Source organism: Anser brachyrhynchus (assembly GCF_964034855.1).
Source record: "Anser brachyrhynchus genome assembly, chromosome: 10".
NCBI lineage: Eukaryota > Metazoa > Chordata > Aves > Anseriformes > Anatidae > Anser > Anser brachyrhynchus.
The window spans coordinates 8,971,757-8,983,916 of record NC_137705.1 but is presented as its reverse complement, the minus strand read 5'-3'; the positions used below and the strand labels follow the sequence as shown (position 1 = coordinate 8,983,916).

The window sequence follows — 12,160 nt, the reverse complement described above, 5'->3', positions numbered from 1 at the left end:
TTTTCTGCTGGTGTTAACATAGAGCACTAGCTAGAAGTATTGTAAAAAAAAGCTCTTATGCTAATTAACATTGTCAGTCTCAATGAATATTTACTGTTGATACTTAAGGGTTTACTATCCTCTGATACACATAACTAAAAGAAAAATCATAGTGGTGGAGAGTAATTACACCAAACTACTGCAATACAACAAAACTCAACTGCTTCATCAATTACACAATATAACATTGTCAAAACCAGCAGGAAAAACAAAACACACCAATCTTTGCTAGTCGTTTGGATCAGATGTTAGGCATTACCTAGCTGGTATTGTTTGTTATTACAAATATACCTCAGGTTACTTAGTTATTTTTCCCCACTAACCTCCCCCACTTCGGTGAAATCTGCAGAGTAATATTTCGGCACTGGATTAATACGTGAACCGTGATGAGGATAGAAGTTTCATCTCTTCTGTGGCAACCCATTTCCAGAGACTGGTGAAAAAACTGGTGACAAAAACTGCTGTACACACCTTGTCCTCCAGCTCCCTTGTGGTCTCAGAGCTGCGTGATGAGAACACCACCACCGCACATCCCTGTCCCTTTTCTCATGCTGCAGCAAGCAGCTGCAGTGGGGCTTGATCCTGGGCATCTTACCAGAGGAAAAAACCTGTAGGACTGAGCTGGCTATACCTCCTCAGCTATTTGGTGATACTAAGGACCTCCTAGTCCTGGTACTGACTTCCTCGCATGCTACCTCTACATTAATTTCTCATTTGCCTTCTTCACCCTTTTCTCCTTGGACTTGTCCTTCTCCCCTCATTTTTTTTTTTTTATTTAGCTTACATCCTCCTAGTAAGGCTTCATTTTCACCCCTCCCCATAATGTAATTAACTGTGACATTTACTGCTATCATGTGTACCTCCTGCTACACTCTACCCTTTTCCTCAGCCTCTGCTGTCTGCCTAAAGGAAGTGTAAGCTTTTTCACGGGCAGCCTCCTCTGTGCCTCTTGTCGTGCTTTGAGTCTTGTCTGAACTAACAACGTAAAACAAAAGAATGACAGGCAGTGGTTTCACAAAGCAGCTTCTCAGGTACGCTGTGATTGCTGTGTGTCATTTCTTGAACACAATTGGCCCTAAATCCTATTTTACCTACCTGTGGGTAAGTCACAGGAGCTCCCAGCCCTGGGCATGCTCCACCTGGGTATCTCCCCATGCACCTGCTCCAGGCAGGGTCTCAGAAAGGGCAAAAACAGGCAGAGAACAAACATAACACATTCACCCTCAAACATGAGATGACCCACAAAATATTGTGTTAATGCTACGTGAGAGCCCTGGCTGCCCCTCAGCACCCACTACCAAATCAGGCCCTGTTTCTAAGCTGCCCTTGCCACAGTTCCCATTCCCCGACTGAGCAGCCCAGGCACTTCAGAGCTTTCTGCATCTCTGGGCCTGCCTCCATACTTAATTACCGCTACAAGACTGCTGTAATTTAATTGCTTTAATTTACAGTAAACACAGCAGAAAAAAACACATCCTATTACTTCCTCATTTGCTGACTTTGCTTGGGATTCTATTTTATATCAATATCTCCATGAAACAAATACCTGATTGTGGTATTTTTTACTTGCTGCATTAAATCCTCATTATTTAATGAGAGAGAGAGGAAATCCAAATTACCTGTAATGTAGATGACAATTTTTAAAACTAGCTACTGGAAAAAAAAATAATCCTTTGCCAATTTTTTCACCACTTTTGTTCAATATATTGCTACCACAACTACTGGTATTATCCCTACAAAGAACACATTTCTGTGGAAAACTCAGTCTATCAAAGCTGTATGTTAAAGAGGGTGTTTAATTTTTTCTTCCCATTGAGTCTTTCATAATATTTTTTCAAATTGCAAATATTTTTTCAGTTTTATTGTCACGCTTTGGGGAAAGACTTGAACCTCATACTTCAACATGGACACAAGTAACTGCACCCTTTTTAGCAAAGCACTTAAATGTAAAATTCTGTGGAAACACACAAAGGTTAAGTAAAAACTCCTAAGCATATTGTTTAAGTGCTTTGCTAAAATAAAAACTGCAAAAACTAGTTTCTAACAACTCTGCATATAAAAATAAAAAAATAAATACAATAGGTATCCTAAGCAATTTGCTTTTGAAAGAATACAAGACAAGACCATAAACAGAATGATGGTTATATAGAAAACACATCCACCGATCAGTGAAATATGTAGATTGCACTCGGAAGAGCTCAAACCTTGACAGACTTCCAGTTTGGCTCCAACGGAGATAAAATTCTTGGAAAGTGAGCATGTTACAAAGGAGATGCTTGAAGGAATATCTACTAGCATATGAAGTTCTGCCAAAAACTTGGAAAACTGCTATTTACGGTCTGATAGAAATCCAAGCAAGAATCTATAAACATGTTTGGATACATTTTCCGCCATGCTTTAAAGTAGACAAAGTTGCCCATTATCCTCTCAGTTAACAGATAATGTTACAAGCACCTCTGCAGGTTCCCTCACCTGGGAAGACTAAATGGAGGGATGCGGGGAACTTGCTAAAGGCATTTCCTAGTGAGAACTGCCTACATGAGGGAGGTGTGTTGCATAGTCCTGAGTAAGAAATGGCAATGTCATCAACGTGATAATGCTGGAGGAAGCGTTATACTGTGTGCACAGCCTGCCACGCAACATCACTCATTTGGAAAAAGGCTATTTTTAATCAAGAAAAAGCACTTTAATCAAGTATGGAGCCAGTGATTCAAAAATTTCATGCAGGTGCATGTATTACTTGACTGAAAGCATTTTCCCCAAAGGTCAGAGCCACAGAGCAATGTGTCGGTCCCACCCTGGTAGCAGAGATAACGTTGGGGTGCCCGTATCAGGCTGATGGATTCTGGCTCTCAGCACAGGGAGTCTCAAAGTCAGAACTTACCCCGCTAATCTTCTTAACTTCAGACAAATATTTACCCTACCCTAGGCACACTCAAGATTCATGACATGCCAAGGAAGACACATTTGTATTAGGATGGTTGATTCAGTTTGTTTGCTATGTATTCTTTTTCACCAGCACAAAGAAAATCAGCTGCAGGTCTCACGGTATCAGCACAGAGCTGGTTCAGCATGCTGGGGGGACACAAGCGTGCCCAAACTCCTGGGGAGATCTTCCCTCCTCACCACACCTCTGGGAAGAGCCTGCAATGACCAGAGCAAAGAGCAGCTTTCTTCTCTTTTGGGGAATAAGCATACGCCAACTAAACAGCTCCTATTAAACAAACTCCCCCTGCCTCCCTACCCCCTGAACTCTTCTGAAATTAAGAAAACATTCACTTAATGTGTCTTGGAGTAACTTATATTCTGAGTCACTCTCTCTGCCAACGATAAGAATATTTTAAGATTTCAAATGTCAGAAATGACACATGCTGCATGCTGGAAGAAAACCCCATGCGGTTTCAAAGCCTGCTCTTCTCTGTGCTTCCAGGACCACTATCTCAGGGGACCTCTCGCCCCCAACAGACTTCTCCAGGACTGTCCTGTCTGCTTTCCCTGATGGGATCACATCACTGATGGGATCACAGCTACATCCTCAGGATGATCCATTCTTCCAACCATCCCCCAGGTACTTCTTTAGCTTCCAGCCTTCCACATGCAAAGCTACCTTGCCTCTGAGATGGCCTCCCCAGGATTTACGTGGCCAATACCATCCAGTAAGCAGGTACTAAAATAGGTTGAGGAATAAATTGCTCTCATTTAACATTCACTCAGAAAAATATGGCTGCATTTATTATGCCGCATATTGTTTTATATACTGTTTTGTTATAATAAGTCATGTTTAAAATGTCATGACATTTAAATCAACAGCAATAAGAGGGAAATAGCAAAAAAAAGAACAAGATGATCAAAAAGGATCTGAAAAAAATCCTTGCGAAGTATTAGGGGGGCAAACACCATAGATATAGTAAAAATAAAATCACAAAGGAGCATAAAACTTACATATGAGAAAGCCACCCCGACCCTCCTGTGAGCCCTACAAGCTCTGTCAGGTCTGTGACCCTGTGGTTGTCCCCAGGTCCCGTGGCAGATGGAGGGATGCCACCACCAGCTGGGTGGTTGGGGCTGGCTGTGATCAAGGCACTCGGGCACCTGAGACAAAACCATCACGGTGCTCTGCATCACCTTGTAGGTGTAGCCTTTCTTAGTGCTGTCCTTTGCCACCAAGCCACCACAATACCCTGGAAAATTCAGCTGAATGTGTCCCTGGAATTTGATAATGCCATTTGTCTCAGTGAGGAGCTTATTTCAATGCCTGGGCTAAGTTATATGAGTGAACTTTGCATAAAATATAAAAGCTTACTTTAATGCAGCTTCATAGCCTTTGAGGAAACACAGAGGCTGTCTACCACTGATGATCTACATGCATAATAGCAGATTTTCACCACAAAGACTTTTGATGTTAAAAAGAAAATAACTGATCAGAGGATCTACGCTGTTACTGCAGATTCAGTGCTCATCTTTTATACCAGGTCTGGACCCGCGTGCCAGCATCCCTCACCGCAGCCTCCGTGCTTCCTCACCCCCCGCCAAGGGAAAAAAGCAACATCAACTGCAAGAACAAAACAGATGGCAAGGCAACGAAACATTAAACCCAATCCCAATACCTGAGCTGTACCATGAATATTTCACTGAGGCATGGGGTAGAAAAGACAACAAAATGACCTTTTCTGGCATCTTAAGGGATATCTAACCTTGTAATTGCTACAGACAGAGGACACACAAGATGGAGACCAAGACTATTTAACAGCTGTGTATATTTTTTTTCAAAATTAGTATCTCAATGTTCCCATTATAACCTGCCAATAGGAATGACATTTACTCTTGCTCTGAGAAATGAAAGAAACTCTAAAAGACAGACTGCATTAAGAATCTATTGATATTCCACTGACCTAGTGGCATACGAACCAGACAAGCTTTGTCAAGGGCAAATGCCCTAGAGTCTGAAAATTCATCTCTTAAAGTAGCAGCGAAGAAAAATATGCTTCTTCAACATCTAGAATACTTGTGGAGGTTTATGCTTTCTTGATGTTATAATGGTAGTATACAGCACCAGACCCAGACACAGGAGCGGAATTGGAGATTTCAGACGGTCATTAGCCTCTTCCAGTTTTGCTAATCAGTTTTTGCCATTGAATTTAAATAGGATGTTCTCTTCAGAGACATCATATAGGCTTTTGCCCAGTTTATTTTTTCTTATTGTAAAATCATCAGAAAGGTAAGCTATCCATAACAGAATATGATCTAAGACTCCCTTTTGCGAGAGATGGATGCAGAGGCTGTGAGCTGTGCGAGAGGTCCCCATGCTGCCTTGTACTGGTGGGAAGACCCTGACAAGGGAAGGGGAAGGAGAACTAGGAACAACTTGATATTGTTCAAGCATGCTCCTTCATTCCTCAAGATGAACCTCAACTTCCACACAAAATCAAATGAGAACAAAGTCACAGACAAGGGCCCAAAACAGGGGCGACACAGAGCCCTTATTTTTTTTGGTGAAGCTCAGACTGGGAGAGCAGTGGCTTCTTCAGGGGGTGGAGTGGCACAGGCTGCCTTCACTTTTGAGAAGGAGGAATATATTTGCTCCTCTTCTAAGCTGCAGTGTTGGCCTTCTGTTCAAATTCTTTTTCTGGGGAGTAAAACCACAGTCGTACCCACACTGAAAAGCAGGGATAGTATCATAGCCTAGGAATATAATCTTCTGCAATAGATTTCAGCGAAGGGACTGTGAATTTGGGTATAATTAATTTTAGCTGGATGCATGGTGCAGTTAAGGCTGATAGCTTCCACTAGCAGGAAGGTCTATATGATGAAAATACTCTGAAAATCAACTAGAAAAAGTCAGTTGCCATAGCCCATGCTACATCTTCCCAGACACCCCCATGTTTCTATATAGAATTCCTGTCCCGATATAATTTACATATTAAATATTAATTGTTGTGCAGATTTCAGTATCATTGCTTTTGGACAGAGTTCATATTCAAACCTTTGAGCGCACACATTTTAGAAATATTCATCTGGAAAACTCACTGGAACTTTGCAGCATTTTGTGCCAGTTCTGCTCCTGTAACGTTACGCTGGCAGCCAGTCCCAGGCCTTCTCACCGTAACTTGGAGGACATGCTTCAAGGGTATAGAAAATCCCACACCTCACAGATGGGGAGATCACAAACATAGCAGGGGTGGAGGGTAGAAAGGGTATGAAGATAGGAAAAGCAACCGAAACCTTCCCAGTTTCCAGAGAAAGCAATTTTATTTGCTTTCATTTCAGTTTGTTCATGCCTTAGGAAACGAGATCAACAGAAATGAAAGCAATTTCCAGCTGATATGAATAAAGCACATGGCTCCATTGAGAAGAGGTTGTACATTATTCCAGAAGCTCAGCTCAAGTACTTGGGAATTAAATGCTGTGAGAACAGATCTAGTCTGCGTTTGCATCATCTCAGTTTGCCGAATTGGGAATTTGCAGGTTTCCTACCTACTCTTGAGGAGGAGGTTGACTGGGAACTATGTTGTATTGTCATACTGTTGTGGACTGGCAAAATCATTTTATTCATTTAAATAAAGTCAACTTAAAGTCAGAGTAGGGTACCTTGATAGCAAAATTTCTCTACAAGGTCTCCTGATACATTTTTTCCTCTCGTCTTTTATTTCTTTTAACTAGCCTTAAACAAGATTCACAAAAAGATCGTGTTCTCAGTTTGTTTCCAGGGCTCAGTCTGTGCATGTACTGAGGTGCAGAAAGGTGCACGAGCTCTCCTCATTCAGACCTGTAAGCATTATTACATTACATTTAATTGCAGAAGACACTGTCTCCACGGCTTTATTTCTTATATGACATCTTGTGAATTGCTTTTAAGAAAAGCCATTTACACGACCTCTATATATATGTAAACTAGTACTCTAATGTCACTTTCTTGTTTGCACATAACCTTGTAGTCATGTCAGCTAATCCTAATGCAAAAAGTAAGTGGCCCCTTCGCATATTTCAGTTAGGAAACAGGAGCATGGGTTTTCCTAAAACAAAGTATTTGACTGATACTGTGTAAAATCTGTTCCACTGGAAAACCAGCATCTTGCCCATCATCTTCTACAAAGTTCAGTATCTTTGTCAGTGCTCATCTACTTGACTTCTTAATTGTCTATGTTCACTGGCTGTATCAAATGGAGTTTTCCTTTGCCTTTGCTCACTGTGTATTACATCTTTTAATCGGTATATATAATTACTTACCACAATCTGCCATGCCAGATTTTCTAAGCATTAGTCTAATTAACTTAAGCTTGATAATTATGTTTCAGATATCATAACTGTACACACAGAACTTGCAGATTATGCTGTTGGCTTAGCTGTTTCTGATAACATTTTTCTCCTATTCTTACTTTTCACTTCTCTTTATCTTTTTGTACAGGGCGGGAGCACAAGAGGAGTTGCTATTCTGTTTAAATGACTGGAGGTTTCCGTAAAAGCAAGAACAGGTTGTTTATAATAACAAGTTCTCAAATAAGGCAACACAAATGAGAACAGATCCAAAATGGAAGGATTTCCATCTACTTATAAAAGATAAATGTCAGTGGAAGAAGAAACTTGAGCTTCCAACAGCAGAAATTGCAGAGGATTCAAGCACAACCTACAGCATTTACTGGCCAATTACAAAAGTACTCAGACTTTCCACAGGTCTCCAGCCTCAGCTATTCTAATTATACGCCTGTTGGCGACAGCATGCCACCAGGGAGGCAATAAATAAGTGATAACGTGGATGGGACCTGGCACGCACACCTTTCCAGCACAGAAAGATCATCCCTCACAAAGTGATGCAGGCCATCTGGGCATATGAAATATGCAAGCCTGAGACCCTGAGTAAGAGTAAATAGATGCAGAGAACACTTATGTCACAGTAATAAATAAAGGAAAGCAAAAGAAATCTGTAACAGGCTATGGATTTTTATTTGGCTTTCTGACATAAAACATTTCTTCTCACTTCTGTCCAATTCACTTTGGTATTCTGCCTTTACAATGGGGAACTTACGCTGAGTTGTTTCCTTTGCTGGTTTTCCTTTGTCCTGGATAAGGGCAGGAACATCACATCCCACCAAACCCAACTGCAAAACCACAGGAGCGTGGATCCGTCTTATGGACTGGAGCCCAACAAGCCACGTTTGCATCCCAAAGGTGCTTAGACCACAATTTGGGTATTTAGGCTGCAAACCCACTGATATTCCATCTGTGGTAAAAGCCCATTTGCTTGAACATCAAATGCAGTGGTACATAAATGTTGTCAAGCCCACTCAAAGAACCATGCTGATGTTGCATTTACTCCCAAGTAATTGGCAGGTATTTAATCAGCTATGAAACACTGAGACACTACTCAACCACTCCTATTTTTAACACAGACTTAATAGATATGGAGACAAGGACAGGAACAGGCAGTTCCTCTTGCTGAAATTCCTCTCATTCAAGGCCTTATTTTCGGGTGACTGAAGGGCTGTTACCCTTGACAGAAAAGATTACCAGCAGTCAAGGAAGTAATCAGAGCAGCCAGTACGTAAATAAGCATAGCATAAATCTGAATATTAGTAATTAGCATTTGATTCAATCAGACTGAAAGTGTCAGACCACTGTAGCAGCAATTCCTTATAGGAAACTATTTAACATTCCAATTATCTTTAATGAATTAACCTCGAAGTATGGCTGAGGTGCAACATCCTAAGAATCCCTTTGCTCATCTACAGTCCACTTGCAACTAATTTCACTTCACAAGCCTACCTCAATTAACATTTTTCTGTATTTCACACATGAGTAACTGCAGTACTGAAATATGCAATCCTTTCCCAAATTCAATAGCTGAGATACCTTTTTTTTTTTGATTCTACAAATGAAGGAAAATCATTTCCTGCTATCTCAAACCAATTACAATTATTTTTGTACTGGCTTTGCATCTTCGATATATGTATGAACTAAGAAAGTCCAACATTTTTCACATAATAATTGCTTGGAAATGATCTGTTATGCAGTACCCCAAAACCAAAAGGAACTCACAACCAACACATTTCAAAATTGTTTTACATTTTCCATCACTAGAACTTTTAAAGAATGTTTTAATGTTTTGTATTAAGAAAACTAAATATTTCTAAACTATCTGAACTTAAAAGTCTTGGAAAATGTGATAGTTAATTGATAATCCTGGAAGAAAATGAGAATACACTCATACTGGCCAACATACAATTACAGCAATGCAATTAATCACTGTAAAATAAAGAACAGCTTCATATAATTCTGGGTGCATTATGCAGCAGGGGTAGAATAAGATATCTAACTGCATGAACTCAGAGTTATCAAAATTCTCTAAGACAGAGAAACCAGTGGCCAGCCTCAAAACGTCTGCAGAGCAGGGCAACAGCTGGACCTCATGACTCTCTCCTTCTGCTTTCCCTAGTTTTGTCTGTGGTTTGTATAAAGAGACACAATGTCATTTAATATTCTTGCTTTAACAGGAACACATGGTGAGGAAGCTCTTCCTTTGTGCCACGGTTGTGGTAAAAGGAGCAGCATTTTCAAACAGATTATAGATCTGACGTTATTTTCCTTTTCACTGTATGTTTGCAGCATTATTTTAGCATTAAGAAAAATGAACACACATGTAGATAACAGCATCCACGCAGCAATATGGCATAGCTGTTTTTCTTACAAGCATCCAATTTAATTTTATCATCAAATACCACACAGTACAAATTCTTACGTTCTATTCCTTACTGATTTTAACCTCAGTTTAGAAGTAGGCATTGTGTGCCATGCATATCATCTAGTGCTCACTGTGGAGGAGAGCGTTAACAGTAAAAAGACACAGCGATATGGTACATGGGTCCTTTTCACTTCGGGACTGTTGCATTTTCTTCCCCATCTGAAACACCCACATGATGCCATAGAACTTCACTGTCACTTCTGAGCTACTAAGTAATGTTATGATGAAGTTATATAGATAGGGATGCAGACATAATATTACTTGTCCATATAGCTACATAAACAGTTTATTTTGTATATTAATTTTTATAACAAATAGGAATATGCATGGCCTATTTCGTTACATGAACAAATCCGTGCCCTGAAAGATGATGTTCTCATTAAATGAAACTGCATGCCCAAATCTTCTAAGTGCTGTTTACTTTGCTGGCAGCACAGCCAGCATGCTACAGAGCATAAATCTTTCACTATTGCCACTCAAACTGAGGGCACCCCATAGTGAATTCTGAAAGCTTAAAAAAATTAAATAAGCCACTAAGAAAAGAATATTTATTAATAATCAATAACTGCTTAATTTAGCTAACATTGTAAACTAACATTGCTAGACAGAATGAGTTTTTCCTCTTCACGCCATTTCTTTCTAATACTTCACCTGCTCACAGAGAATACTACATATTGTAATGTTTTACACTTGGGGTTTTGTTTTAGTTTATTTTTTTTAACTAGCATTTGCTTTTTATAGCACTTTTTTTTTCCTTATTCCAAAAGCCTGTTTCAGGTCCAATTCCACCTATGATGTTTGTAATATATTCATTTCTTATCATGGCTTCAGTCCACTCACCAGGCTGGAGAAAAATTCTTTACATCTAGCGGGCACTTTTTTTCCCTTGGGAACTGGCCAGGGCCAGACCTTTGCCTGGTGCTCACCCCAGGCTGGTGCACCCTACAGACCTCTCTGCACCTTATCGCAACACCAGGGCCCAGGCAGGACAGACCCGCTTCCAGGAAAGCACTTGTAAGGCTACCAGATGTCTTATGGATCAACTGAACCCACAGGGCACCAAATTGCTACCTCCTATCACACTTTACTGGCACTGCTATCTTTATTAAAAAAAAAAAACAAAACAGTTGGGCTCTAGATGACAGTGCCAAGCACCTGGGGACATTTCAGGAGATAGCCCTGAGAAGACTAGGAAAGCTATAAATATTGTGTTATAGATCATCTGACATGGAACAAGTCAAGGGCTTCCATCATTCCACCTCAGCTGAGATTTTTGGGGCATCAGTAAAAACTTGGATAATTTTATTGCAAAAAAATATTTATCCAAGTTCATGGCTGAAAATTGTGAAATATTCTGAATTGATTTTTTAATAAAGAGACAGAAATGCTGAAAATTAGCTAAGTAAAACAAAATAGTTTTTACCAGCATGCTACACTAAGCCTTTGCTTATCACATGAACACAGATTTTGCGTTGATTTTAGTACCAGTAGGAAAAGGCCATTATCCTCAATTCCTCTAATGAGATCCTAGGAAAAAAAAGCACATTTTGTAGATAGCAACAATTTTGTCAGTAAATCTGTAACTGCCATGTCCAAATTCAGAAAGACATTTAAGCTCTCTCTCAACACTGACTGTACGTGCAAGATCTATTTGAACTCACTTAAGCTGATCACTCATTTAAATGCTAAAATGGGATTGCACTTAATACCAGTGGACACAACTTAAAAAAGACTGAGCATGACGAGAATAGCTAGCTGTGTTACTCATTGTCCATGTTTGAGGGTAAGAACTCTTGCTTTAATTAAAGAGAGTGAAGATGTCTGGATGCTCACATATTATGGCAGAGAGCACAGTACAGGAAGAGAGATTAAGTCATAGCATGAGTCAGAAAACTATGCAGAGCCAGATTAAAACCAGGGAAATAATTATGACAAATCAGTTGAAATTCTAGATGAAAATGTTATCTTCTGGCTCAAAACTGAACATTTGACAAATTTTAGGAAGATGTTTTTCCTTCATTCTTGGCATCTCCTGGTGCATCTACTTGGCATCTCCTGATGCATCTTCAGAAATTTACTGTTGTAATTTTCCACTGCCATTTTTCAATTATGTCTACTGAACTTTTGGTATTATTTTCAGTACTCTTGTGCCTCAACCCAGAAAACGTGCATGGCACTTAAAGGGTGAAAAGCAACCTAGCTAGGGAGGACCACATCTTGCAGTGTTTGCTCCTAAGTATCATTCTTATCCACTAGCACTGTCCCCTGCCTCACTGTGATAATTGGGGTCTGCAGGTCTTCTGTAATTGTAACTCAGCATGAAAAATGTGAGGTTTCACACAATAGCCTGAAAACCTGTAATGATCTTTGTTGATAAAAACAGTG

The 12,160-nt window shown here is 40.0% G+C and overlaps 2 protein-coding genes across 10 annotated transcripts in view; one reads left to right on the top strand and one right to left on the bottom strand.

Annotated features, from left to right (window-relative positions):
• The window catches only part of LOC308200301 (uncharacterized protein), a 234,760-nt gene extending 222,948 nt beyond the window's left edge, over positions 1-11,812 (top strand). The window contains exon 24 of the mRNA XM_080605805.1: positions 3,470-11,812. The gene's annotated coding sequence lies outside the window, so the exon portion shown is untranslated. The remainder of the gene's footprint in view (positions 1-3,469) is intronic.
• Positions 1-12,160, bottom strand: part of FHIT (fragile histidine triad diadenosine triphosphatase) — a 531,998-nt gene that overhangs the window by 12,817 nt on the left and 507,021 nt on the right. The gene's annotated exons all lie outside the window — the stretch shown is intronic.